This window comes from Cricetulus griseus, chromosome 5 (genome assembly GCF_003668045.3).
Source record: "Cricetulus griseus strain 17A/GY chromosome 5, alternate assembly CriGri-PICRH-1.0, whole genome shotgun sequence".
NCBI lineage: Eukaryota > Metazoa > Chordata > Mammalia > Rodentia > Cricetidae > Cricetulus > Cricetulus griseus.
Window position 1 is genome coordinate 23,174,366 of NC_048598.1, and position 26,419 is coordinate 23,200,784.

A 26,419-nucleotide genomic window follows, 5' to 3' on the forward strand; every position below is an offset into this window, starting at 1 on the left:
GGCAACCCTTCCTGGACCTCTTACTCATGAACTCTTTACCCTGCCAAACATCCTCTTTGTGGCTTCCTAATATCCTGCCTACACTAATACCTGGTGCACAAACAACCTATTCTATTCCTCCCCGTATCCTGCTCTGCTGACTATATAAGCTAGCCCGAGAAAAGTAAAGTTTGCCACTTGATCAGAATCCTATCTTGTGGTCATTCTTTCTGCATCTCTTGTCACTATTCCCTATCCCTGACTCTCTTGCCCCAGGTTGACGTTCTGCAGGTCGGGACACCCCTGAATGTGGATGTCAATGAGGAGGCCTCGGCACTCTATCGGGCCACTGGTAGTGGATCAGTATTTTTCCCTGGTATAAGAAGGGATTTTGAGAGTCCATCCCACATGAAGGGATGCTCTCTCAGCCTGGACACACGGGGGAGGGCCCAGGCCCAGTCCAGGATGATGTGGTGGACTTCAGAAAGTACCCGTGGAGGGCTCTACCCTCCCTGGGGAGTGGAGAGGGGATGAGGTGGGGGGGTGGGGCTTGGGGAGAGGGGAGGGAGAAGGAGCAGGGATTGACATGTGAAGCAAGCTTGTTCCTAATTTGAACTAATAAAAAATTAACTTTGTAGGGTTTATCATTACGCTATTTAATTATGATATCTGATTTTTTTTAAATACTAGAACTCATGGATGTAAACCTTATCTTAAAGCTGCTTAAACTGTGTCCCAGAAATTCTTGCAATTTGTTTTTTATTTTCATTTAATTCTAAGTATTAAAATTTCCATTTGATTTATTCACTGACATAGTGATCATTCAATAGTGCGCATTTCAATCTCCATATTTGTGTTGTTTTTCTTTGCTATTCCTTTTTTAGTCTGATTTTATTATGACCTGATAAAATACAAGAAAGTATTTCAATTCTTTTTATATATTAAGACTTAATTTATGGCTCCCAATATGATCTATTTTAGAGAAAACTCCATAGGCTATTGCAAACAGTGTCTATTTACAAGCTATTTGGTGGGATTGTCTGTAGAAGTCTGTTAAGTCCATGGTATGATTTCACTATAGAGTTTCTTTTTTGGATGTTTAGTTGGAGTCAATGTATGAGTGTGTGGAAAGTCACCCACTGTTACAATATATGGACATATCTATCCCTTTATGTGCAGTAATATTTTATTTTATGTAATTGGGGACACCAATATTCAGTGCTTATACACATATTGGATATATATGCAATCATATTTTCATAATGGGGCTTTATGTTTATTACTATTCACTAGCTTTCTTTACCTATTCTGATGTTGGTTCAAAGTCTGTTTTGGTATATTTACTCCTACCTACCTACTCCTACTTATTTCAAGCTTCCACTTGCTTCATAAGCCATTTTGCACTTTCACTTTCGGTCTGTGTGGAAGTATGTGTGTCTTTGCTAGTGAAATATGCTTCTTGTATACTGAAAATAATGGGCTCTTGTTTTAATCCAATTTATATCAATTATTCTGCACCATTAATTATAGGTTAGCCAATTTATAATTAGGGGTATTATTGAAAAGTATTTCTTGATTCATGTTATTTGTTGTTTGTTTATCTGGTTGATTTGAATAATTATTATTTTTTTCCTCTTATGTTTATATTAGGTTTCTAGAGTTAGATTTGTTTAACTGGCTATTAGTTCTCATCTATTCCCCTTAAGAAATTTTACTCTGGGCTTTGTGATTGAGACTGTCCATCTTCCTTTGTCTATAGGGCTATTTAAAGTATCTTTTGCAATACTTTATTAATGGTGATGCATTTAGTTTATACTTATCTTGGGATACTTTATTTACCCATTAATTTTTGTTTGTTTGCTTTTCGAGACAGGGTTTCTCTGTGTAGCTTTGTAGACCCTGCTGGCCTGGAACTCACAGAGATCTGCCTCCCAAGTGCTGGGATTAAAGATGTGCGCCACCACCGCCTAGCCTGTACCCATTAATTTTTAAAGATCACTTTTGTATACCTACTAATTTTAATTGACAGTACCTTACTCTTAGCAGAGAATATATCATTCTATGCTTTCCTGGTTTTGCTGAGAGGTTTCATGTTATTCTGATGAGGTTTCCTCTGAAAGTCAGTTGGAATTTTTCTCCAGACTCTTTAAATATAGTGTCTTCACTCTGTGGTCTTAACATTTTAGTTATAATGTATCATGCAGAAATTATTTTCTGTTCACATGTATTTGAGATGCTAAATACACCTTGTCCTTAGATATCTTCCACTAACTTTGGAATTTTCTGCTACATTTTATTTGAAAGATTTTCTATAGTTTTAGTTGTATCTCAGCCTTTTACTATACTCTAAAGATTATTAAAATTTCTCTCTTGATGTTTCAGAGTTTTTCAAATTTGTGATCATGCTTTCCTAATTTTTATGTTCTTAATGGTGTCTGAATGTAGTCGTTTTTCAGCCTCATATTTAATCCTTGGTATTATTTCTTCTGCTTGATCTGGTCCATTGTGATGCTTTCCACTGTGCTTTATTTTGATTTACTTATTTCTTATTCACACCTCTTTTTTTCTTAAATATCTCAATTTTTTGCTGAATGGTGTTGACTTTCATATCCACATTTTCAATTGGCATTCTTTTTCATTCGAATGCTTCTTTCCTGAGGTCATCAATCATTCAAAAAAAAAAACTAGAATATTTAATTGCCTGGTGTTCCAACCATTTCAGTATCTTTTGCTTCCAGAATTGAGATAATTACAATCTTGTATAGGAGTCATCTTGCCTTGGCTTTTTCCTTCTTCTGTTGTCACTTGTAAAATGGTAGGGTATATAACTCATTTTTCCTGGGGTGGTCCTATTAGTGAACAGATTTCCCTTGAAGGCTCAATTCTCAGATCCTCTGAGGGGAGAAAGCAAATCACATATTCTCAAATATCACCGCTCCAACTGTAACTACCAGATGGTGACTTAGGGTTTTTGTTAGTTTAACTTTTTTGTATGACGAGATTAAACTTATGACTCTTGCACAAGAATGCCAATTCAGTGATATTTTTTCTTTCTCTGTGTTATCAGTGGTTTTTTCTTTCTTGATGTATCATTTAGGAAATAAATGATTTGTGACATTCACTTTGTCTCATTAATGACTTACCATTGATACTATTATTTTTGACTCAATTAAAATTATGACTGTAAGATTTCTCCATAGTAAATTTAGCTATCTTCTTTTTATAATTTATTTTTGTTATTATTTAAGACAATTTTAAACTTAAATATATTTTGATCATATTCTTCTCCTCCTAGTCCTCCTAGATCCTTTTCTCCACCCTACCCACCAAACTTTGAGTTCCTTCTCAAAAAACAACACAAAAACCCAAAACAATAACAAAGTCCCACAAACCTAGAAAACAAAATACATCAATAGCTTAAAAAGAAAAAAAACTGTTACCAAATATAAGCACACACACAAAAAAAAAACAAACAAACGAACAAAAAACAAAGCAAAACTGAGGAGTACATAATTTGTTGGTTGGCTACTCCTGAATATGAGACCTGCCCTTGAGTGGTTGATATATCCAGTGTCATTTAACTGAAGAAAACTGATCTTCTGTCTCCCAGCATGTATAACCCTAGTGGCTAGGTTTTTTATTCATTCATTCATTCGTTAATTCATTCATTCGTTCATTTGTTCATTTTCTAAAAATAAAACTAGATAAGATATAATAAGATAAATGTCAAAGTTGGACAAGACAAACCAACAGAAGGAAAAGAGTCCAAGAGTAAAACTCAAAGTCATAATATAAATGAAGAGGACCTTGTACAGGCCATGGTGGCCATGTGCATACAGTTTCAGTCTCTGTGAGTTCACAAGAGCTTTGATCATGTTGATTTAGAGAGTCTTGTATTCTTGGTGTCCTGCACCTCCTCTTGTTCTTACGTTTTTTTTGTTTTTTTTTTTGTTTTTTTGTTTTTTTGCCTCAGCTTCCTTCCATGAGCTTTCCTGAACTCTCAGGGTGGATTTAATGGACGACTGAGTGTTCCAAGGTCTCTCATTCTCTACATATTATCTGGCTGTGGGTCTCTGTATTTGTTCCCATCTGTTGCAGAAGGAAGCTTCTCTGGTGATGTTAACCATTTTCAATATCATTGATAAGTGGTCTATGGAGGAACTCTCAGCAGCAAGAGAGCATTCCAAAGTCCAGAAAGGAGCACAAAGGAATCCAAACAAAAGCCAGTGACCACATTAATACTTATGTTAGCTTAGAACAGAGAAGTTTTTTTTTTTTTTTCCTCAAGTGGCCATTAATGACATAGTTGATTCTCAACTATGCAAAATACTGAGGATAAGTGACTTGTGGGTGCCCGGTTACAAGCGGGACATCTACTTCACCTCCTCAAAAGCACAGGAAACATCATGGAAAGAAGAGAAGAACCAGAGGAAAGTGGGGTGAGCCCACAGTGTTGAACACTGACTTCCAGGCATGATATGGCTGTTAGTCTCTCAAGAGTAGTAGCTGTCATTGTGCCTGTCCAGGGATCATCACGAAAGGAGGAGGGATTCATGTGACTACAGCTCTCTCTGAGCACTCATGTGGCAGTTAATGTCTGAAGAGGAAGAGACTGGTAAGATGCTTATGTTCATGGAAACAACATAAAGAAACTCATTTGGTCTCTCTCCCCCGTCTTACACACACACACACACACACACACACACACACACACACACACACCCATGAAGGTAGAAGGGGGCTGATTTGGAAGAGAAAGGCAATGTGACAAGAGAGGGAAATGGGAATGAATATGATTAAAATACATTATGTGTATGTAGGAAAATGTTATAATGAAGCCCATTATGTATGATTAATATATGCTAATTAATTGATGATTTAAAATGTAAATAATTGAAAAATAACCGATCTGTGGTTAGGTGTTTTTCAATAATGTCCTCATTGCATCTTCATCAAATTGCTTTGTCAGCCATTAAAAATTCATAGGAAAGCTATTTCTTTGCTAGAAAAATTCCCAGTGGGAGTAGAATTCTTTGGAATTTTCTATGTAAATAATGATGGTATTTTAAAATGAATGCTTAAATCAATCAAGCAAGAAATATTTATTCATTTCTAGTTCCACATTTTTTTCTGTCTCATGATGTATTGCTAGCTAGTACCTTAAGTACAATGTTGAGAAAAAAATCATAATAACAAACATTCTTGCCTTGTTTTGGATCATACAGAGACAGGGTACTCTCTGGTAGCTGTAGGATTTCCATAAATATTCTTTATTAGTGCTAATTTCTTTCCATTTCTGTTTTCTCAAGTATTTCTTAATTGCTTCTCCTTCTTCTTTTAGAGTACTAGGATGGGTCCAAGAGCCTTGTGTTTCACCACTGTGAGCTATTCCTGGGCCTCTAGTTATTTCTTAATTATAAGCTGGCATTGTTTTATTATTTTTTAGTTTTGTCATTTATCATTTGATTTGTTGTTTTAAAATACATCTCGATGAAAGTCTTTCTCCTATGTATCATGAGATATCACTCAGCTCATGAAATAAAACAGAAGAAGAAAACAGATGCTTGTTTTTAAAAGTCAACTTGATAACATCCTTTTCAGATAGGCTTTGTGTTCATGCAGCATGATGTGAGCTTTGTAGATATTACTAGCAGAGGCCTCTTTCAAACATGTTTCAAACAAGCAATGTAATCAGGATAAAATGAAAAAATTCTTTCCTTTTTAAAAGGAATCCTAAAAGATTTTATTTTTTACCTTTTATTGAAAATAGATTTTTCAGTTTCAGGAGGTCCCATTTATCAATTGTTGATCTCAGTGTCTGTGCTACTGGTGTAATGTTTAGGAAGTGGTCTCCTGTACCAATTAATTCAAGGATATTTCTCACTTTGTCTTCTAATAGATTCACTGTGGCTGGATTTATGTTGAGGTCTTTGATCCATTTTGACCTAAGTTTTGTGCATGTCGATAGACTTGGATCTATCTGCAGTCTTCTACATGCCTGTATCCAGTTGTGCCAGCACCATTTGTTAAAGATGTTCTCTTTGTTCCATCGTATAAATTTGGATTGTTTGTCAAAAATCAGGTGTTTGTAGGTGTGTAGGTTAATATCAGGGTTTTCAACTCTATTCCATTGGTCTACCTGTCTATTTTTGTGCCAATACCAAGATGTTTTCAGGACTATAGCTCTGTGATAGAGCTTGAAGTCAGGGATGGTGATGCCTCCAGAAATTCCTTTATTGTACAGGGTTGTTTTGGCTATCCTGGGTCTTTTGTTTCTCCATATAAAGTTGAGAATTCTCCTTAGCAAATTGGGAACACGGGAAGAGGGGGGAGGGAGTTAGGAGAATGAGAAGGGGAGAAGAGGAGGGATGCAAAGGACATGAGGGAGCAGAAAGGGTGAGTGAAGGGAAGAATAGAAAATAACAAGAATGGAGATACCATAATAGAGGGAAATATTTTACGGTTACAGAGAAATCAGGCTGGAGGGAAATGTCTGGAGACCTACAAAGATGACACCAGCTAACAATGTAAGCAACTGAGGAGAGACCACCTTAAATGTCCTCTCCTGATAATGAGATTGATGACTGATTTATATGCCACGAGATAGCCCTCATCCAGCAGCTGGTGGAAGCAGAAGCAGACACCCACAACTAATCACTGAACTGAAATGGAATCCAGATGTAGAGAAGGATGAGTGAAGAGCAAAGGGGTCCAGACCAGGCTGGTGAAACCCACAGAAACAGGTGACCTGAACATCGGGGAACTCTTGCTTCCCAGACTGATAGGTGGGACTGATCCAGACCCTAGGAACATGGTTTCAGTGAGAAAACCTCGGAAATCTACCAGACCTCCTGTTCAGTCCTTATCCCTAGCATAGGTGTGGACGTTGGGAGCCCATTCCACATACAGGGATACTCCCTGAGTCAAGACAAGGGGGTGGGCCTAGGCCCTATCCCAAAGGATACAATAGACTCTGATGACACCCTATGGAAGGCCTCACCATCCAGGGGGAGCAGAAGGGATATGTGATAGGTAGGATTTTAGTTGGGGGGGAGTGGTAGGAGAGGACAGGAGGGAGAGGGAACTGGGATTGTCATGTAAGACAATCTTGTTTCTAATTCAAATAAAATAAAAAAAAGAAAGCAGATTTTTTTTCTCATATAATCCTACCAATTTATGAGCATGGGAGATCTATCTTCTGCTATCTTTTTCTTTTCATTTTTCTTCTTCTTCTTCTTCTTCTTCTTCTTCTTCTTCTTCTTCTTCTTCTTCTTCTTCTTCTTCTTCTTCTTCTCTCTCTCTCTCTCTCTCTCTCTCTCTCTCTCTCTCTCTCTCTCTCTCTCTCTCTCTCTCGTGGTTTTTTGAGACAGGGTTTCTCTTTGTAACCTGGCCTTCCTGGACCCGATATCTTTTTCAGTGCTGTAGTGTTTTGTTTTTTTTAAACTCATACAAGTTTTCCACTTGCTTGACTAGCATTACCCCAAGATATTTTACATTATTTGAGGCTATTGTGAAAGATGTTATCTCCCCTGATTACTTTCTCATTCCGTTTGTCATTTGTGCATAGGAGGGCTATGATAGGGCCCATGTTTAGAAAATAATGAAATTAAAAGCTCTTCTTAATGCAGAATATAGAAATAAACTTTAAAACTAGTAATGTGATGAAGAAATCCCTTGGATTAGATCTCTATAAAGAATGATACCAAAAAAAATGGCTAATAATCAAATGAAAACATGTTCACTCCCATTAACTCACTATATCCCAGTCAATATAGCCTTGTTTTTTATTCCCAGCCAATTCTCACAGCCTTTGCTGTTTTCTTTGTGTGAGTCACTTTCCCCATGACTTTCCCACAGTTTTCTTCTTTGCTGTCTTTAAATTTCTGCTAAAGGGTAACACATGTTGAAGCTACAAGGAGATGTGCATTCTACAATAATATATTTTTAAAAGACCAACACTGTCAATATCAAAAAAGAATGTAGAATAGACAGAATTCTGCATTGCCAAGGGCAATGAAAAAATTGGACAACTACTTTTGAAAACCATCCAGTTCCATTTTGCACTTAAAATCAAAAGTACATTTGTCCTATGGCCCAGAAAATCTTCTTTAAATATGTATCCAAGAGAAATTAAGATGTATAAACACAATGAATTTATTAATAATAATAATAATAATAATAAAAGCTTTATTCATCATAGTCAGTAACTGGATACAATTAAAATGAATACTAAGAGAAAATTGATAATTGTGCTATGTTCATACATTAGAATACCAATTAATCATCAGTGAAGAAAAAGAATAGACTAGCAATTTTCCACTTAAGATCTGTATATTTTACTATATCTAAATTTTATATTAGTTTTAAAAAGTTGGGCTGTTACTACCATGGCCTTTTGTCCTGGAAATCAGCAAACACAGCACCTACTGTTCCCTTTGCTTGAAACCCTCTTTCAAAGGTTTCTTTGTGGGTTGCCTCTTCGCCACTTTCAAGGTTCTATTCATTTGTCACTGGGTAAGAAACTTTGGTCAATTTCCTTGAACTCTGTTCCCTGACTTACTACCAATGTGGTTCATCTCTGCTGCTGTGATAAGATTTAGAGGAGGGTGGGTTTGTTTGGCTTACAATTCTGGATTTTAGACCATGATTTGGGGGAAGCCAAGGCAGGAACTCAAGGAATCACACCCAAAGCCAAGACAAAAGAGAAACAAATGCACCTATGCCTTCTGTTTGGTTGCTTGCCACCGTTTTTCACTCTTACGTGGTTCAGTACACACGTTCAGGAATGTTGGCCCTCACAATGTGTTGTATCTTGGTCCTACTTCAATTAACAATCAAGACAATACCCTAACATCATGCCCACAGATCAATATGTTCTTGAAAATTCTTCATTATAACTCTTCCCAGGTGAGTCTAGGAGGGATCAGGTTGCCAATTAATGCTAACCAGCACACCCCCCCCCCAGATGCTGTATCATTCATTAATGCTAATGCAAGAAACACAGCTCTCATATCAAAGTATATAGGATTATATGTGGTGTGTGTGTGTGTGTGTGTGTGTGTGTGTGAGAGAGAGAGAGAGAGAGAGAGAGAGGGAGAGAGAGAGAGAGAGAGAGAGAAACCAGAACGCCTGTATAGTAGAATTGGATCCCAGGAAATGGGGTGATATACAGTTGTGAATCCAATGGCTTCTTATAGGGCTTATGACAGAGACTGGGTTGACATATGAGGAGATGAGATGGTTTGATATGACTTAATGTGTTAACCTGATTAGGCTGTAAATTTAATAATAGCAGGCCTTAGGTGCCTCATTAGCAAAGTAGGTAACCATCAGTCTCATAATAGCAGGCCTTTTGTTGTTTATCACTATGTATCCCCAGTACTTAAAAAAGCATTGACACATATTCACTCTTCAGTTAATACCTGATGAATGAAGAAATGAGTGTTTCTATGGCTTTAGTTGGAGGTATAATAGTGCTAACATCTGCTTGACCTCTGGTAAGGACTTGTGCAGCTTCCATTCAATTCATGGGTGAAAAGGGGAACCTGACCCTGGTCCTCTGGAGGAGTGGCAGGCTCTCTTCTGCTGTGGAATAATTCTTTTGTACACAATGAAGATTTGTCATTGTGATTGGTTTAATTAAGAAGCTGACTGGCCAATAGCTGAACAGAATAAGGTTTGGCAGGAAAGCCAGACAGGAAAATGCTGAGAGGAAGGAGGGCAGAGACTGGAGTTGCCAGCCAGACGCAGAGGAAGCAGGAGATGAGCATCCCATGTTAATAAAGGTACTGCCATGTGGCAGAACATAAATAAGAAATATGGGTTAACTTAAAATGTATGAGCTAGTTAGTAATAAGCCTGAGCTATTGGCCCCAGTGTATTTATTTGGGAGTTGCAGGTGGGACAGAAACTTCCATCTACACTCTTAAACTCGGAGCCATTTGTCCAGGAGAAAATGGAAGTATGAGTCTTCAAGTTTTAACTTAAATATGTGAGTGGGCTCCAGAAAACTAGACATATAAAGGATTGACACAGAATATTGTTTACATATGCCAAACACACACACACACACACACACACACACACACACACACACACATATACATATACATATACATATACATATACATATACATATACATATACATATAATTTAGTAACTTCGTGGCATACAACATCTCATGAAACTACTGGAATGAATCTGTTATAGAAAGGAAAATGTACAGTGACTATGTGATTCAGTTGAGCCAAGTTCTCCTGAGCATGTGTTGAAAACATGATGCCATGATGAGAAAACGAAATCAACCAGATATCCCAGAAAGAGTGCATGTAAAAGTGAACAATGATAAGATAGGAGTATGGACAAGGAGCATTTCACCCTGGCACATCCTTAACTAGCAGAGTCACATATGGCAGACCGAGAGAAGATGAGAAGGCAGACTCTGTCTTAATTGTTTTCATCTGAGTCTTACAATGCCTATGACTTGAGACAGGTAAGGAATTCCAGGAAAAAGCAGTAACAAGTAAACATGTGGATAGGTGGGAAATCTCATGTGTACTGGTAAGACCTGTACAAAAGTTAGAATTGGAAGAAAGATATAATGAGATATAAGGTCGGGAAGTTCATCAGGTAGAACTGACAGAGAGCTGACGTTATTACATTTTCCACAGGGAACCACTCATGTTTTCAGAGGGCTGAAAAGAAATTGTTGGATCTGTGTTTCAAAAAAGCTGCTTCTCCAGAGGGGTGCTGGATGGACAGATGGGGCTAGGATGGGAGTGAGAAAAAGCCATTTCTATAGTTCACTGCAGCTCACTAGGAAAACAATTCAACACACACACACACACACACACACACACACACACACACACACACACACACACACACACACGATGACGATGTTTGGCTAATAGTGAATCTGCGAGATGAAATACTGTATCACTGAGGACATGGCCTCTCAAACAACCGGAAAGTCTCCTTTCTACACTAGCTGTATATAACTTTGCTAGTGATGCTTTGCTTTACAGAATAACATGGAGTAGAACATACATCATGCTTTTGTTGGGCATGAAATGTGATGACACCACACTGTACAACTCTGGACCATTGAGTGAAGACATCCTGGGAGCTGATGTCACTATGCTTATTCCTCACTTTTGTGGGTGTGAGCCCCAGTCACTGATGACTTCAGAAACTTTAGCACCACAGACAGTTTGAGGCCTACTAAGGCAGGAAGAAGCTCTCCCTGGTCACGGGTTTGCCGTTTTAACAAAAGACGGTCTGGACATAGAATGCAGAGTCCTCCAAAGCCTGTATCAAGTTTCTTTATCAGAAATTACTTGAGTGAGTAAACAGTTCCCATCTCTACAGCAGCTCCACCAAGACTTCCTAACTCATCATGCCCCCCTTCCCCCACAATACCACTCAGGAATGTTCTCCCTGGGGCACTTAACATACAGAGTTTATCAAGTGCTTTGTTCACAGCCACCTGAGGTTTATCTTACAACAGCCACTGTGACCTGGAGAGCTACAAGGATTACAAGTGATTTCCCATTTTTGTGGAAGATGTTTTGAAACAATATTAGCAGGGGAAAATGACATTAGCAACAAAGGGAAAATAAAGCAATGAACAACGTTCTTGGAGGAAAAACAAGATGATGGTAATTGGTCCTCACCTCTAGCTGTTGACTCACTGGGGGCGAGGTGCTGGAGAACACAGCTGAACGTACTCATTGACAGCCATCCTCCGTGAGACAAAGACTGGAGATTCGTTTCAAAATGAATCACAGGACTCAGCACTCTACAGAATCATTCAGAGAACTTAATTAACTGAAAAGCCTCCCTTGTAACAGCTCATTTATAACGAGGGCAGTGGTACCTCATGAAGACAGCTCCTTTGTTGGAAAAGATGATTCCATGACAAACATCTCAAGCTCTGCCTCCAACAACTCCCTCCTTCCAGAAGGGCCATCAATCTTGGGTTCACTTCCTTTTCCTTTCCTTCCCTTATTATCTAGGTAAATGGAGCTTGGGCATGGGGGTTGTGTTTTGGGAGGAGAGCATAGAAATAAAGTTTTGAATTACACTGTTGAGTACACTCTGCTGAACATATTTTTCTACAACACAAGCCATGGAAAAGAATTACTCTTAGAAACATTTCCGAAATATAACCAGAATGTATGTGTATGTGCAGCTCTGGATGCGTGGTCACATGTATACATGTACATGAGGAGGCCAGAAGCTGAACACTGGATGTCTTTCTCAATTGATCTCCAACTTACTTTTTGAGACAGGGAGTCTTGTTGAACCCGGAGCTCACTGCTTTGACTGGATGGGCTGGCCAGCAAGTTCCCTCTCTTGCTTCCTCAGCTTTGGAATACAGATAAGCCACACTGCTTGGCTCTTTGCAGGGATGTGGAGATTCAAGACTGGGTCTTCATGATTGCACAGCATGCTTGCACAGTTGTGCTGTCTCCCGAGCCCTAAGACCAGAATTTCTGAAGCTTTACAAGGCTTCAGTTTTGAGGGAAGAAGGGTGTAGCTTGCTGTCTCATTCAAGTCTACTTTCCAAGCTTTATCCTCTCCTGTAGCCCCTCACACACCACTAACTCTATTTGCCCATCAACTCACTGAATTGAAATCATGATATATACATCTACAAGAAGCTTTGCATGGGACTGTAGAGATTGCTCAGTGGTAAAGCACAGCTGATGTTCTAGAGGGCCTGAGTTTGGTTCTTAGCACCCAAATTGGGCCACATCTGCAACTACCTGTAGCTCCAATTTCAGAGGACCTCAAGTATCCCTTACAAATGCGGCACACACACACACACACACACACACACACACACACACACACACACACACACACACAACACACACTATTAAAAAGCATTTGCACAGATTTCTTTGTTTTTTCCCCATAAATTGTAGATATAATAGGCATATTCTTTTTTGCAGATTTTTTTATTTGGATTAGAAACAAGATTGTTTTACATGACATTCCCAGTTCCCTCTCCCTCCTATCCTCCCCTACCACCACCCCCTAGCTAAAACCCTACCTATCACATATCCCTTCTGCTCCCCCTGGATGGTGAGGCCTTTCATAGGGTGTCATCAGTCTATCGTGTCTTTTGGGATAGGGCCTAGACCCTCCCCCGTGTGTCTTGGATCAGGGAGTATTCCTCTATGTGGAATGGGCTTCCAAAGTCCACACCTATGCTAGGGATAAGGACTGAACTACTACAGGAGGTCCCGTAGATTTCCGAGGTATTCTCACTGAAACCCATGTTCCTGGGGGCTGGATCAGTCCCATGCTGGTATCCCAGCTATCAGTCTGGGGAGCAAGAGTTCCCCATGTTCAGGTCAGCTGTTTCTGTGGGTTTCATTAGCCTGGTCTGGACCCCTTTGCTCTTCACTCGTCCTTGCACACAACTTGCACACAGTTGCACACAACTGTGCAAGCATGCTGTGCAACTGGATTCCAGTTCAGTTCAGTGATTAGTTGTGGGTGTCTGCTTCTGCTTCCACCAGCTTCTGGATGAGGGCTACCGGATACCCCCTATTCTTAATTAGTGCTATGACATTGCTTTTAACACCCCAGCCTTGGCATTACTTTGCTTTCATTAGCATCCAATTTCCCCAAGCAGATTGTATACTACCTGAAGTCAGAAACCAAAGCATCATTGCATCAGACTTGCCTGGTGATGTTTACTGGACCATTTCTTGAGGATGCAAAATTAATCCTTGCTTTATTACTTACAACCCATGCAAAGTTAGCTATAGCATTTTTTCTGTTGGAGTTTGCCTGGTTATATATATAAAAAATGGTTTTTACTAATACCAAGTTCAATGGCTTGCAGTGGGGATTAACTATGACAACATATGCACAGCACTTCAAATGCCATCTGATCCTTTGTTTGTGCTTGCTAAATGGTAGCTTAAAACAAATGCTGTGTTCTGTAGCAGTGAGTTATAATCATTAGCTTCTTCAGATAAACCACTCATGTTATGCTTTCAAGTTGATGATCTTCAGTTGAAAACAAGAGCCATTTGTGAAGCTGAGTAGCAAAGCACTTCCTGACGGTTCTCTTCTGCAGGAAGTGCAGCCCCTCCTTCTAGGAGGCTATTAACTGCCCTACTCATCTGTGACAAGTTTACCGTGAGCTTTGCGTTTTCTGTAGACTTCTCTGAGATTCAACGCTAGGATAAACTTTCCAAAAATTGGAAAGACCTCCCAAGAGATGTTTCTAGGTAGCCATCTGGATGATTTTACATAGGTGTTTGCTAGGGGAACTATTATATCCGGCATGTGCTAGGGTGTTCTACTCATTACTTTTCTCATTTGCTGAGACAAGACACCTAATAAGAAGGAAGCTACAGGAAGAATGTCTGACTTGAGCTCACAGCTTAAGGTTAAGAAGGGATGTATTCCATGGTGGCAGGAAGGTTTGGTAGCAGGAACTTGAGTCAGCTGCTCACACTGCTTCTGCAGTCAGAACAAAGAGATGAATGCTGGTACTCAGATTTCTTTCTTTTTTTCTTTTTTTTTCTCCTCTAGTCTAGGCCTCCAGTGTGTTGGGATAGTGTTGGTCACATTCAGGGTGGGTCTTCTCTTCTCAGTTACACTACTCTGGAAATATCCTTATAGGCACACCCAAGGTGTGTCTCCTAAGTGATTTCAAGGCCAGGCAGGTTGACAATGAGGATTAACCACCATGGATACTATTCTTATTTCTAACTAGTTACCGATGCTAATTTTGAATAGTTTAATATGTAATAAATAACTACTAGAATTTAATATCAGGCAAATAGATTCAAGCAAATTACATATAACTTTCCCAAAACATTTTGAAATCACCCAAACATGACTCTAGTTATGGATAGTATGATTAGATAGAAACATATATATATGTATATATATGTATATATATATATATATATATATATCACTTTATACATTATATATTTACATGATTTATTTATTTAGTGTGTTGTGGGGTGCCCATGTGCATATGTGTGGAGGTCATAAGATAACATGTGGAAATTGCTTGTCTCCTTCCACGATGTGGGTTCTGGGGATTGAACTCAGGTAGCTAGGCTTGGCAGCCAGTACTTTTACCCACTGAGCCATCACATAGGACCTGTTTTGTTTTTTGAGATGAGGGTCTCACTAGGTTGGTTTGAACTCTACAACTTCCTTTCACTTCCTCCAATCTGTACTCCTAGGCTGAACTTTATGTAACTTTTCAACTAAGTCTTTTTCCTGACTTTTCTTTCCTAATAAAGTGATGACCCTCTTGATGTAATTCCATGGTCTATTTTACAGTGTTCCTACACAGAACTGCCAATGTTTTATTGCTCTTGGTAGGTAGGTAGGCAGGAACTAACATGTATTCATATTCTTTATATTCTTTATATTCTACTGAGTTAGCTATGGTACATGATCAACAAATGTGATAAGCACATTTTATCATGTTCATACTCTAACACTAACTTGCTCTCTGACTTTGAAATACTCCTATTTAGAAAAAACAAGATATTAGCTACAAAGAAGCTGTCCCTTGAGTCACTCACTGATGTGAGTGGGTCATCCTGGGTGATCAACTTTCCAGACCTCACTTTATTCTAGCCTGTGCTACCTTCCTCAGTACAGAGTTGACTGAGTTGGAAGAGCAGAGATAAAAGCATTTTGTTTATTACATTTGAGTGAGGCCAACAGGCCTCTGAAACATGCAGAGAGTCAGCTCTGTCCGGGGTTAATATGGTTACAAACAATGATTAACAAGCCCCAGGATCAAAGACTCCTGCCATTTATCTTTGTTCTTTCACTTTAATGAAGGTTGACATGCCATCAGGGTTTCCTAGAGGAGCTTTGATTTTATTCAAAATGAGATGATAGAAATCTCACCATGTTCTATTTATATATCCTATAATGATCCTAAAAAGCGAGAGTGGGAATAGAATTATCCTGGTTAAAAATCAACTATCCCTAGTCTTCATTTTGTAGACAAGGAACCAGAGGATCAGAGATACTAATTCATTCCCTGGGCTGACCACTAGCCAGGCAACAAATCAGGGATAATATTGCCCTGGAAGACACAGCCTGGTGCATGAAACCTATTATTTATTTCCATCATTACTGGTATTTCTTTTGGAATCTTGGGCATTAATAACTCTTCTTATCTTTGGGATAGATAGAGATGGAGTGAGGAAGAGAGAGGAGCAAGAGAGCTAGAAAATGAGGGGAGAGAGAGAGAGAGAGAGAGAGAGAGAGAGAGAGAGAGAGAGAGAGAGAGAGAGAACCAGCAAGAGAGAGAGAGAGACAAAGACACAGATAGACAGGGAAACACATGCACGCGTGCGCACACGTGCACACACACACACACACACACACACACACACACACACACACACACACACGGAGAGAGCAGGGGGTGGGTGGAGAACTCAATCATTATATTAATAGCTGTTTGGTAAAACACAGCATACAAAGTTTCTCAGTAAAACTGGCTTTGGGAAAATGGGTAGGACCAGCTTATGACCATTTTAACATTTTCCGCAAGTGTGAACTTAGGCACCGTAAATAGAAAGAGGTGGGTCCAAAGCTAAGGTAACTTCACCAGTGGGAGAGACAGATGCTCCCTTCAGTGTGTTTCATAATGGGTGTGTGTGTGCAGAGAATACCCTTCCTGTCTTATAAAGCATGGGGCATAGACTCTGAGCAGAGAAATTTCCTCACATTTTCATTCAAATTAATAGACAAAAATTAAGTGGGGTTACTCTCCAAGTGAGCAGGAAACTCAAATTTCAGATCCTTGATTGAGAACAAATACGGGAGGAGGGAGAGACAGGAAGGGTCCACACAGGGAGTAATGTAAAATATCTCTTCTATTCAATAAAGAGCAAATTCTAGAAGCTTTTAGTTTAGTGTGCATCCCTACCCCCATGTACCATAGCAACAGCCTCTAACTAATATGCATGGCATGTTTCCAGGTTCATTTGTTTTTCACAGCATGGCAGTTCCTCCTCTTAGATGGTTAAAACATGACTCTTTATTCCAAACTTGTAGTATTTCCTGGAAAAGGGTTACAGTTCATGTCGCAGTTTCCTCTTCTATAAAACAAGGAAGATGCATGCTGGCATGTATGGGATTGAAACACCCAGATGTATTAATTCCATAAATCACCAACAAGTACTATTTTTCACTTCTTTATGTCTTTATTTTCTCCTTTATCCCGGTTATTCCTGGTTAGCCTATGGAATTCCTCTTATTAGGCACCATGCTGCAACAGATTCTAGGATTGTATTGGGCTTGAGGCAGGACTCCCTCCAGAAGTCTTTAATCTCTGCCACCTAATGAATCTTGGATGATCTAGGACAAGAAACCCCTTAAAAAGACCATTTGCCTCCCCAGTTGAGTCTTATGGTTGGCTGCAAATGAATCTTGGGCCACTTTGATTGCCTGATGACATCCCAGTGAGAGAGAATCACTTGAGACTCAAGATGCAATTTCTACCTTCGGGAAGCCCTTGTCACTGCACTTACTGCAAGTGAAACAAGGAAAACAAAGGAACCTCATAGAAGAGAAGGTTAGTGGTACCATGGAACAAATTGGTACAGGAGATAGTTTTCTGAACCTAACACCAGTAGCACAAACATTGAGATCAACAATTAATAAATGAGACCTCCTGAAACTGAGAAGCTTCTGTAAAGCAAAGGACACAGTCAGCAAGACAAAACGGCAGCTCATAGAATGGGAAAAGATCTTCACCAACCCCACATCTGACAGAGGGCTGATCTCCAAAATATACAATGAACTCAAGAAGCTAGCCACTAAAACACCAAACAATGCAATTAAAAGTTGGAGTGCAGAACTAAATAGAGAATTCTCAATAGAGGAATCCAAAATGGCTGAAAGACACTTGAGAAAGTGCTCAACATCCTTAGCCATCAGGGAAATGCAAATCAAAACAACTCTGAATACCATCTTACTCCTGTCAGAATGGCTAAAATTAGTAACACCAATGACAATCTATGCTGGAGGGGATGTGGAGAAAGGGGAACTCTCTTCCATTGCTGGTGGGGGTGCAAACTTGTACAACCACACTGGAAATCAGTATGGCGATTTCTCAGGAAAATGGGAATCAGTCTACCTCAAGATCCAGCAATTCCTCTCTTGAGTATATACCCAAAGTATGCGCACTCATACAATAAGGACATATGTTCAACTATGTTCATAGCAGCATTATTTGTAATAGCCAGAACCTGGAAGCAACCTAGATGCCCCTCAACTGAAGAATGGATAGAGAAAATGTGGTACATTTACACAATGGAATACTACTCAGTGGAAAAAAACAAAACTAAACAAAACAAAAAACAAAAACAATGGAATCTTGAAATTCGCAGGCAAATGGATGGAACTAGAAGAAACCATCCTGAGTGAGGTAACCCAATCACAAAAAGATAAACATGATATGTACTCACTCATTTTTGATTTTTAGATATAGAGCAAAGGATCACTAGTCTACAATCCACACTACCAGAGGAGCTAGGAAACAAGGAGGATCCCAAGAGAATATTGCATAGCCCCTCGATGAAGGCGATGGGGACAAGAACCCCTGACCAAAGTGGGAGCCCAGGAGCAGGGAGAGGAAGGAGAGACTTCATCCTGTTGCTGTTCGAAGCAGAAACAGACACCCACAGGTAAGCATTCAACCACACTACTGGAATTCAGTTGTGGAGAGGGAGGAGGGATGAACAAATGAGCCAAGACAGGGTTGGAGAGACCTGCAGAAACAGTGGACCATCTCATAGCATGGAGACCCTTGTCATAAAGCTGGGGAAACAGCATTTGACCAAACCAAGCCCTCTGAATGTGGGTGCCAGCTAGGAGTCCAAGACAGTCTATGGGACCTCTAACGGTGGAGCCAGTCTTTATCCCTAGAGTACAATGGACTTTGGGAGCCCATTCCCTATGGAGGGATACTATTGTAGTCCAGATACAGCAAGGAGGGCCTAGGCCCTCCCCAAAACGATTTCACAGACTTTGAAGGTCCCTGGTGGGAGGCTTCACTATCCTTGGGGAGGAGTTGGGGAGGTTGGGAGGAACATGGGAGGATGGGAAGGCGAGGGAATGAGGGGATGGATATGTAAATATGAGTAGTAATTAAAGAATTAAAAAAGAAATTACAAACAATATATAGATCTTTTTAAGCTAAAAAAAAAGACAAAATGAAACACAAAAAGAATGTCTATGTGACTAGACCTTCAGTATGATTTGACCATCTTTGTAGATGCTTTGTCTGAAGTATTCACACCGTACATGCTTGAGACCACAAGGGTTCTGTAATGATAGACCATTATAATTGAGTCATTGTAGACCCAAGGTTCAACAGAACTGAGGTTTATTCTGGAATGGAGAAAATGTGATAGAAGCCAGATCCAAGGGCAAAGTTCAGGATTTGGCCTTTTCCTGCTTACCTCATCACTGTTTAAAGCTCTTGGCAGATAGGTGCTGGAACAAAATAGAAAATATTATTAGTGAGATTAGTGCCAGTTTCAACTAAACTCTGTTGAGTCAATAGTTCAGCGCCAGAGGGCTGGTTGAGACAGCGAGAATAAATAACTTTTAAACGTCTCAGAACATTTGAATTTATGATCTATAAAATTTTACCCATAGAGGGGAAAACTCTGGATATGTAAAAATGACAGACAAGTTCTGCCCAGGACTTAGTCATTAACAAGGGAATGTTCCACAAATACATGGTTTAGATGTTTTTAGCAGACTTAAATATTTCAAACATTACAGACCCTCACTACATAAGAGGTAGTTCTCAGAGGACTGGATAGATACAGTCCTGATTTATGAAGCTTAGGTTTCATAGGGCGGTGGGGGGAGGGGGTGTTCAGCACTGGAAGTTGTCAGTGATATGCTTTGGATTGACTTTTCTCAGTTACTCTTATGTAGGAGGCAAGGAAACAAGAGGCACACCCTTCTGAGCAGTGACAAGGACAAGTCCACTCTGCCTCTGCCACCCTGCAGACTCTGGAGTGAAGCGAGGACCTGGAGCTATCCATCACCTCCTTCAATCCTCTGAGTGCCTGGAGGTGCTACACCAGCTGGTCCAGATATGCTGTGGTCACATGTTCTGCCAGCCCTGTATTGAGACCAGTGTAAATAACAAAAAAATGAACACTTCCATTTTGCCAGTCATACCTTCCTTCAGAGGGAGTTCCAGCAACTGACATAGCCAAAATAATAGAATCTGATTAACACAACTGTTTACATGCAGGCTCTGATTTTGCTTCAGAGACACAAGGTGCTCATAGGGACTTATAAAAAGTACATGGATAAGTGTGGACCACTGAAAGAACTTTGTGAGACAAGTTGTGTCTAGCCATTTTGTCAGAGGGAACTAGATGAAGACAGCTTGCTGGATCATTGTATTACCCACCACAGCTCAGAAAGGAGACCCGTGCTCTGTTTGCTTTTCTATTTACTACCCAATGAGAGTTTAAGTACCTTCAGCTACAAGTCAGCTACACTTTGTTTTTTGATCTTATAATTTTGATTATATCAAGGAATTGTTATATAAAGTGCTAGATGGGTCACTTATTAAATATGTGAATCACTCAAACACCACATAATTTTAAGATGATGCTTGAAGTACTGGAGGGAAATTGGCAATGTTTGATGGAGAAAAACATAATACAGTCTTATACATTTGTCTTTGTTATGCTGCATTCAAGAACTGCTTTCACTCTGATGGTTTAGATCTGCTTTTAAACTCTTGAGATTCTTAGACATATAACCATAAACAATAGTCTCCACCAGCCATTGACATCTGGAAGAGACACAGATTGAGTATGTGGTGGGTGAGCTCTGTGTGCCCATTGGTAAATCTGTATATAACACTATATGTTCATGACTATCATCATGGTTAGGCAAGATAACCATTTCTGTTCTATGTAAATAGATGGAGAAGGAAATCAAACATGATCACTGAAGGAAATCTGAAATCAACTTCAATGTTCATATTCTAGTCTCTGACAAGAGAGTGTAAATAGTCTTATGTGAGAGGAGGAAAGGAAAAATTTGGAGTCAGCAAGATCCATTTTAACGGAATTAAAGTACATGATGCTACAACAGACTTTGTGTTTAAAATGCATACTTAGCTGAACCTAGTGGTGTGTGCCTGAAATTCAAGTTCTTGAGAGGTAAGGGTGAAAAAAATCAGGAGTTCAAGGCCAGTCTTGACTAATGATACCATAAGAATTAAGAAACTGAAAAAAAAGGAAAGAAGATATATGTAAACTTGGCTATTGACATACTTTATCTATACATGTAAGAATTTAATATTATATATTTGCAAACATTTGCAGCTTATTATTTATAAGTAATTTTTATACTGTGATTTCTTAAGAGCCACCTGTTGATATTTATGGCAGAGGTTTTTCACATTGATAATTTTGAGTGGAAATCCTAAGCTTTTAATGTTAACACCTTAAGAAAGTATAAAATAAAGCATAAATACTAAAAACCAAAGCGGGGGCAGCATACAGGGACCAACGCAGTCCTCTGTCATGCCTGAAATGATTTTGCATTCTTGTTTGAATGAATAGTTTTTTCTTTGTGAAGGGTGATGGCTTCATAATGGAGCTGGTGTACAAGCAGGATTACAAAGCATGGGCATGCCATCTATTTACTGTCTCGAGACATTTTATAAACATGTAAAAATATTTTATTTTTATGTTCATTTATTTAAAGTTCCAAAAACCACAATGTAGAAAATATTAAACACAGAGAGAAATTATCCATTGCTCTACCACCCTAGTACAATATGGTCTTATCTTTTTCTTTTTCACTGATTTGTCCTTTTCTTATTTTTTTAAAAAATGAGTTTATATATAGCAACACAATTTACATATTGAATAACACTATAGCAGAATGATTTGATGTGGCTTTAAACAGAATAAAAGGGGGAAATTTTCAGATTTCCTCATGTAGGACAATTTCTTTTAAATCACTTTTCCTAACTGGGCTATTGTGATAATGTGTTCAGTGACTAGTTATGTCTCATTTCTATTGTACTGATGGTCAACAGAACTGAAGAGAGATCCCAATTTTCACATCCACTGACTTAAAGGAACAACACATACTGGTTTCTTTTGGGATGCAAGACTGGTCCTTACTGTTTCAATGCACAGAAAGTTGTGTTCACATATATCCACCATGAAAACAAAATGATGGAGCCAGAACAAGAACAGACTTAGCTTTATCTCTTTCAAGACTCAACAGTGCTCTCTCTTTGCCTGTACTCCAACCTTTCTCATCACCTTGTACTTTTCTTAAATATTTTTAAATGTATGTTTCAGGATGTAAGGCTCAGCCCCTGTGCTTGTTTCTGTATTCATTTGTTCTAAAGGGTTTTCAAACAATCTCATGTCTATCTGTGTCATCTGTTTGTTGATGGCTTCTCACATTATAGCTCCAGTCTAGATAACCTGCTGTATCTTTTGAGTGGCACTCGCCTCATCCCTCAGCAACCACTGTGTAAATGTGTCTCTTTCAGAGCGGTGTAAAATAGTTCCATAGAGAATGCAGACTTGCTTTCACTCAGCATACTTTTGCTGAGAGCTTAGATATTACACATGCCAGGGCCATCCATTTCCAGGTTATGTTTCCACCACTCTTTATTTAAATGTTCATCCCCTGAGCGATACTGGAATAATTTTCAACTTTTGGCTATTAGAAATAAACCTTCAAAGGAAATTAATAAACATATTTTTGGCGCATATGTGCTTTCATTTTTCTAGAATAGACATTCAGGAGTGTGATTGCTGAGTCAGACGTTTTTAAGTTTATATATAGTTTTCTGAGGAACTGTTGAATCATTTTCTAGAGTAGCTTCACCACTTTACTTTCCCATCAGCTATGTGTGAGAAACTTGTTTGTGCTCTTCCCTGCCAGCAGTCGCTCTCAGGAGTCTACAAAGATGGCCCTTCTCAGCGTGTGTGTGATGAAATTTCATCACTTCCTTAATGATGGATGATGGCAAGCATCTTTCCATGTCTCTATCTACTCCTTCTGAAGTTTGTCTTTCTTCTTTGTTGAGATGGGGTCTTTCTAGGTCATCTAAGTTGGCTTTGTGCCTGTTAGCCCGAGACTATAGACACCATCATACCCAGCTGTCTTGTCATGATTTTTATAGAGTGCTCTGCAGAGAAAATTAAAAATCCATTTAACTGTGATTATTCTAGTTTCTCAGTTGATTTAATTAGAACTATCTTTCTTTTTGCCCCATAATTATCATTGTAGATCATGAATATTCTACAAAAGGCACTTAGAATGTTGTTCCAGCCACTTCCTGACTTCTTTTCACACCATCCATACATTCCTGTTTTTGTCTAATGAACCTCATTTTCTTTTGGTTCTTTCTTCCAGACACAAGGAACCAAACTGAAAATCACACTTCAGGCAATTTATAGCAAACTGGATGCCATAAGAATACACCCATACTCCCAAAGTGACATGAAGGTGTCAGTTTTAGTCTATATGGAAACTATCTAGAGAAGTTATTTTGGCTGTAACTGAGAAACACCAAATTTGAATCCCAATCCCAATACATTTTCTGTGACTCCAGATTATCTTCCTTGTCTGTAGGGGCTGCAGTAAATTTAATATTCTACAATTCTAAGTCATAGTGACATTTCACCCAGTTGCAGACAGGGGTCTTACCTGTGAGAAAAGTGTTGCATGATCCTGACTGGGAACATTCAGACAGGGATTGGGACCCTCTAGAGAAAGCTTTTTTGTTTGTTTGTGTTTTGGTAGTGCACTCGTAATGAAGACACCAGATACTTTCTGTTCTTTCTAGAATTTAGGGTTTAAGCAATCCTCTATGTCTTTGGGTTTTCTGTATTGGATTACTCCGAAATTTGTTCCCTGATCTCTCTGACTTTTTAATTCTAATCACAACCCATACTGAAAATTAGCGATCATCAATAAATTAGACAGAATAGTATCATTTATTTTCTAATGTAAGTCTGCATTAGGGGACAGGAGAGGCATGAGTGAAAAGGGAAGAATAAACTGATGCACAGCCATGCAGTAAGAAAAATATCACCACGCCAGGCTTCTAATGAATTGTAATAGCACAGCTTTGCTCAAAGGGAACTTCACAAAGAAAAGTACATCTCCTAGGCAATTTGGTAATCACTTTTAAAAGTGTTTTTCTTCCAACCTGTCACCTTAAGATTGGGAAACAATTTCTGTGCATGTATGGAGGGAACAGAAGTGTAAGAACACTGACAGCTGCTGCAGGAGGAGATGGGACAGAGACAGAGCCTCTCTCCAGATCAGGAGCGGGAGTATAGAAAAACGTGTTCAGAGTGTCACGTTGAGCAGTTGGGGAGATAGCCCCGTGACTAAGAGTGTTTGTTGTGTTGTGTGCTTTGAGTTTAGATCTCCCATGCCCCACATAGAAATGGAGGACATGGCTACATGAACCTGTAATTGTGCAGACGAGACAAGGGGAGCCTGGAAGCTCCCTGCTCAGCCAGCATACCTGAAATTATGAATTTCTGGTTCAGGGAGAGACCCTATTGCTAAAGAATAACTTCTTTAGCTTTCACGTATGAATCCTTACCACCCAACACACACACACACACACACACACACACACACACACACATGTTCAGACACACTGGCATACATAATCAAACCGATACTGAGAAAACTATTTGGTTAATTGTATCCAAATCCTTAACCATTAGTGGGAGCAGAATGATCCAAGAGGGTGATTGTTGAAGTGGAAATCACCCCTACAGGAAAGGATAAAAAATATATTTTAATCAGGAGGTTGCTAACCCAGAACACTGTGTCAAACATTCTCTACAGAACAGTTGGAGGCTCTGTTTTTTTTTTTTAATTTTTGTTTTGTTTTAAGGAGAACAAAAGCAAACCTTGGCCAAAAAATACCTTTAGTTGATCTCTAAGTTTGAGACTGTTGGAGACTTGTGGGCTCTGTGCAACTGTATCTAGTTTGTTTCATAATTTAATGTCTGACTGTGACTACTCACTTCTTAAGGATGGTATTGAGTGTTAATGGGAAGATGAAAAAACAAACTTGGAGATGATGGCTAATTACATTGAGCAAATGGCAGAGACAAAGTAACCTCAGTCACTTTGGCTGGAGACCCTGCAGTTCCTAACTGGAAAATCTTTTAATGACTACAGTGATGATGTATGTGGAGTTGTTGTTAGTGTTACGGCTAGAGGTGATGAGACAGTGATAAGGACCACTGACTGTGAAAACAGAGAAGCAGTCACACACATAGGGAGGGTATAGAAAGAAAGGTTAGGATTTGCTCCAAACATAGATGTTAGTTGTCAGTTTCATGCACACTCAGCTACACAGAGCGGCCCCATCATTATAAGTAGGTTTGTTGTTTAAGACAACACCTTCTGAGTATTCTCACAGGAGACTAGTTAAGTGATCGAATTTTGGAACCAGACCAAAGTCTCATCAAAGCAGAATGGACTGCATTGAAGTGTGATTGCATCCAAATGTGGCTAAGACATGAGACGTCTCATTCACCTTTGTCTTATATGTCTGTGTTCATTCTCTTTTTTTCTCCTAGAATGTCCATTATTCCAATGAAAGAATTACAGCATATGTCATCCTCACAATCCACAAGCGTGTTCCTGGTCCACTCTGCAACATCTGAGTAGAATTACCATTGCACACACATTTGCCTTTCTATAATACTGGAAAAAGCACTTGCATTTCTATTGCCATAGCAGAAAAAGATCCGTTTCTGTTCTTAAATTTTGTTCGTGTGAAAATATTAGTGTGGTGATATCTTGCTTGTATAAATAAAGCCTATCTGAGGGTCAGAGAATGGAGCTTGCTACTATCTAACCATAGAGGTTCTGGAAGTCTGTACAGATAGACAGGAAGTGAGATGGTGGAGTGGAAACAGGATATAAAGCAGGGAGAAAGAGGAACTTGCTCTCTTGCCTGGTGAGATGCTAAGGAGGTAAGGTGTGGTTGTGGCTTGTTCCTTCTTCTCTCTGATCTTACAGGGTTTTTTTTTTATTAATTAGACCAATTAAGAACTTCTTTTAAGGACAGTTTTCTAGCAATTTTCTTCCTTTGTCAAAGGCCCCAGACCTTAGCACAACTGACACCATGATGGCCATACCATTTAAGGCCTTGGAACCCAGCACATAGGCAGTAGAAACAAAGACCTAATCCAGGAAAGTCCATAGATCTGGGAAAATCCCTAATGGAACCAACCTTGCTTTTTAGCTTTTAGAGTTTCACTTCTGGCTAACTGTCCTTACTTACCAACTGAGGAATGACAGACAACCCAGGATGCTGCGGGTTTATGCTTAAAAGTTCACCCTGAGAAAAGCTCAAGACTGGACTCAGGT

At 39.2% G+C, this 26,419-nt stretch overlaps 2 pseudogenes; both read left to right on the forward strand.

The window, feature by feature from the left end:
• LOC100769873 overlaps nt 1-20,628 on the forward strand; it is a 74,136-nt pseudogene extending 53,508 nt beyond the window's left edge.
• Nucleotides 20,629-22,976: 2,348 nt separating this feature from the next.
• On the forward strand, nt 22,977-25,436 carry LOC100769584 (annotated as a pseudogene).
• The last annotated feature ends 983 nt before the right edge of the window (nt 25,437-26,419 follow it).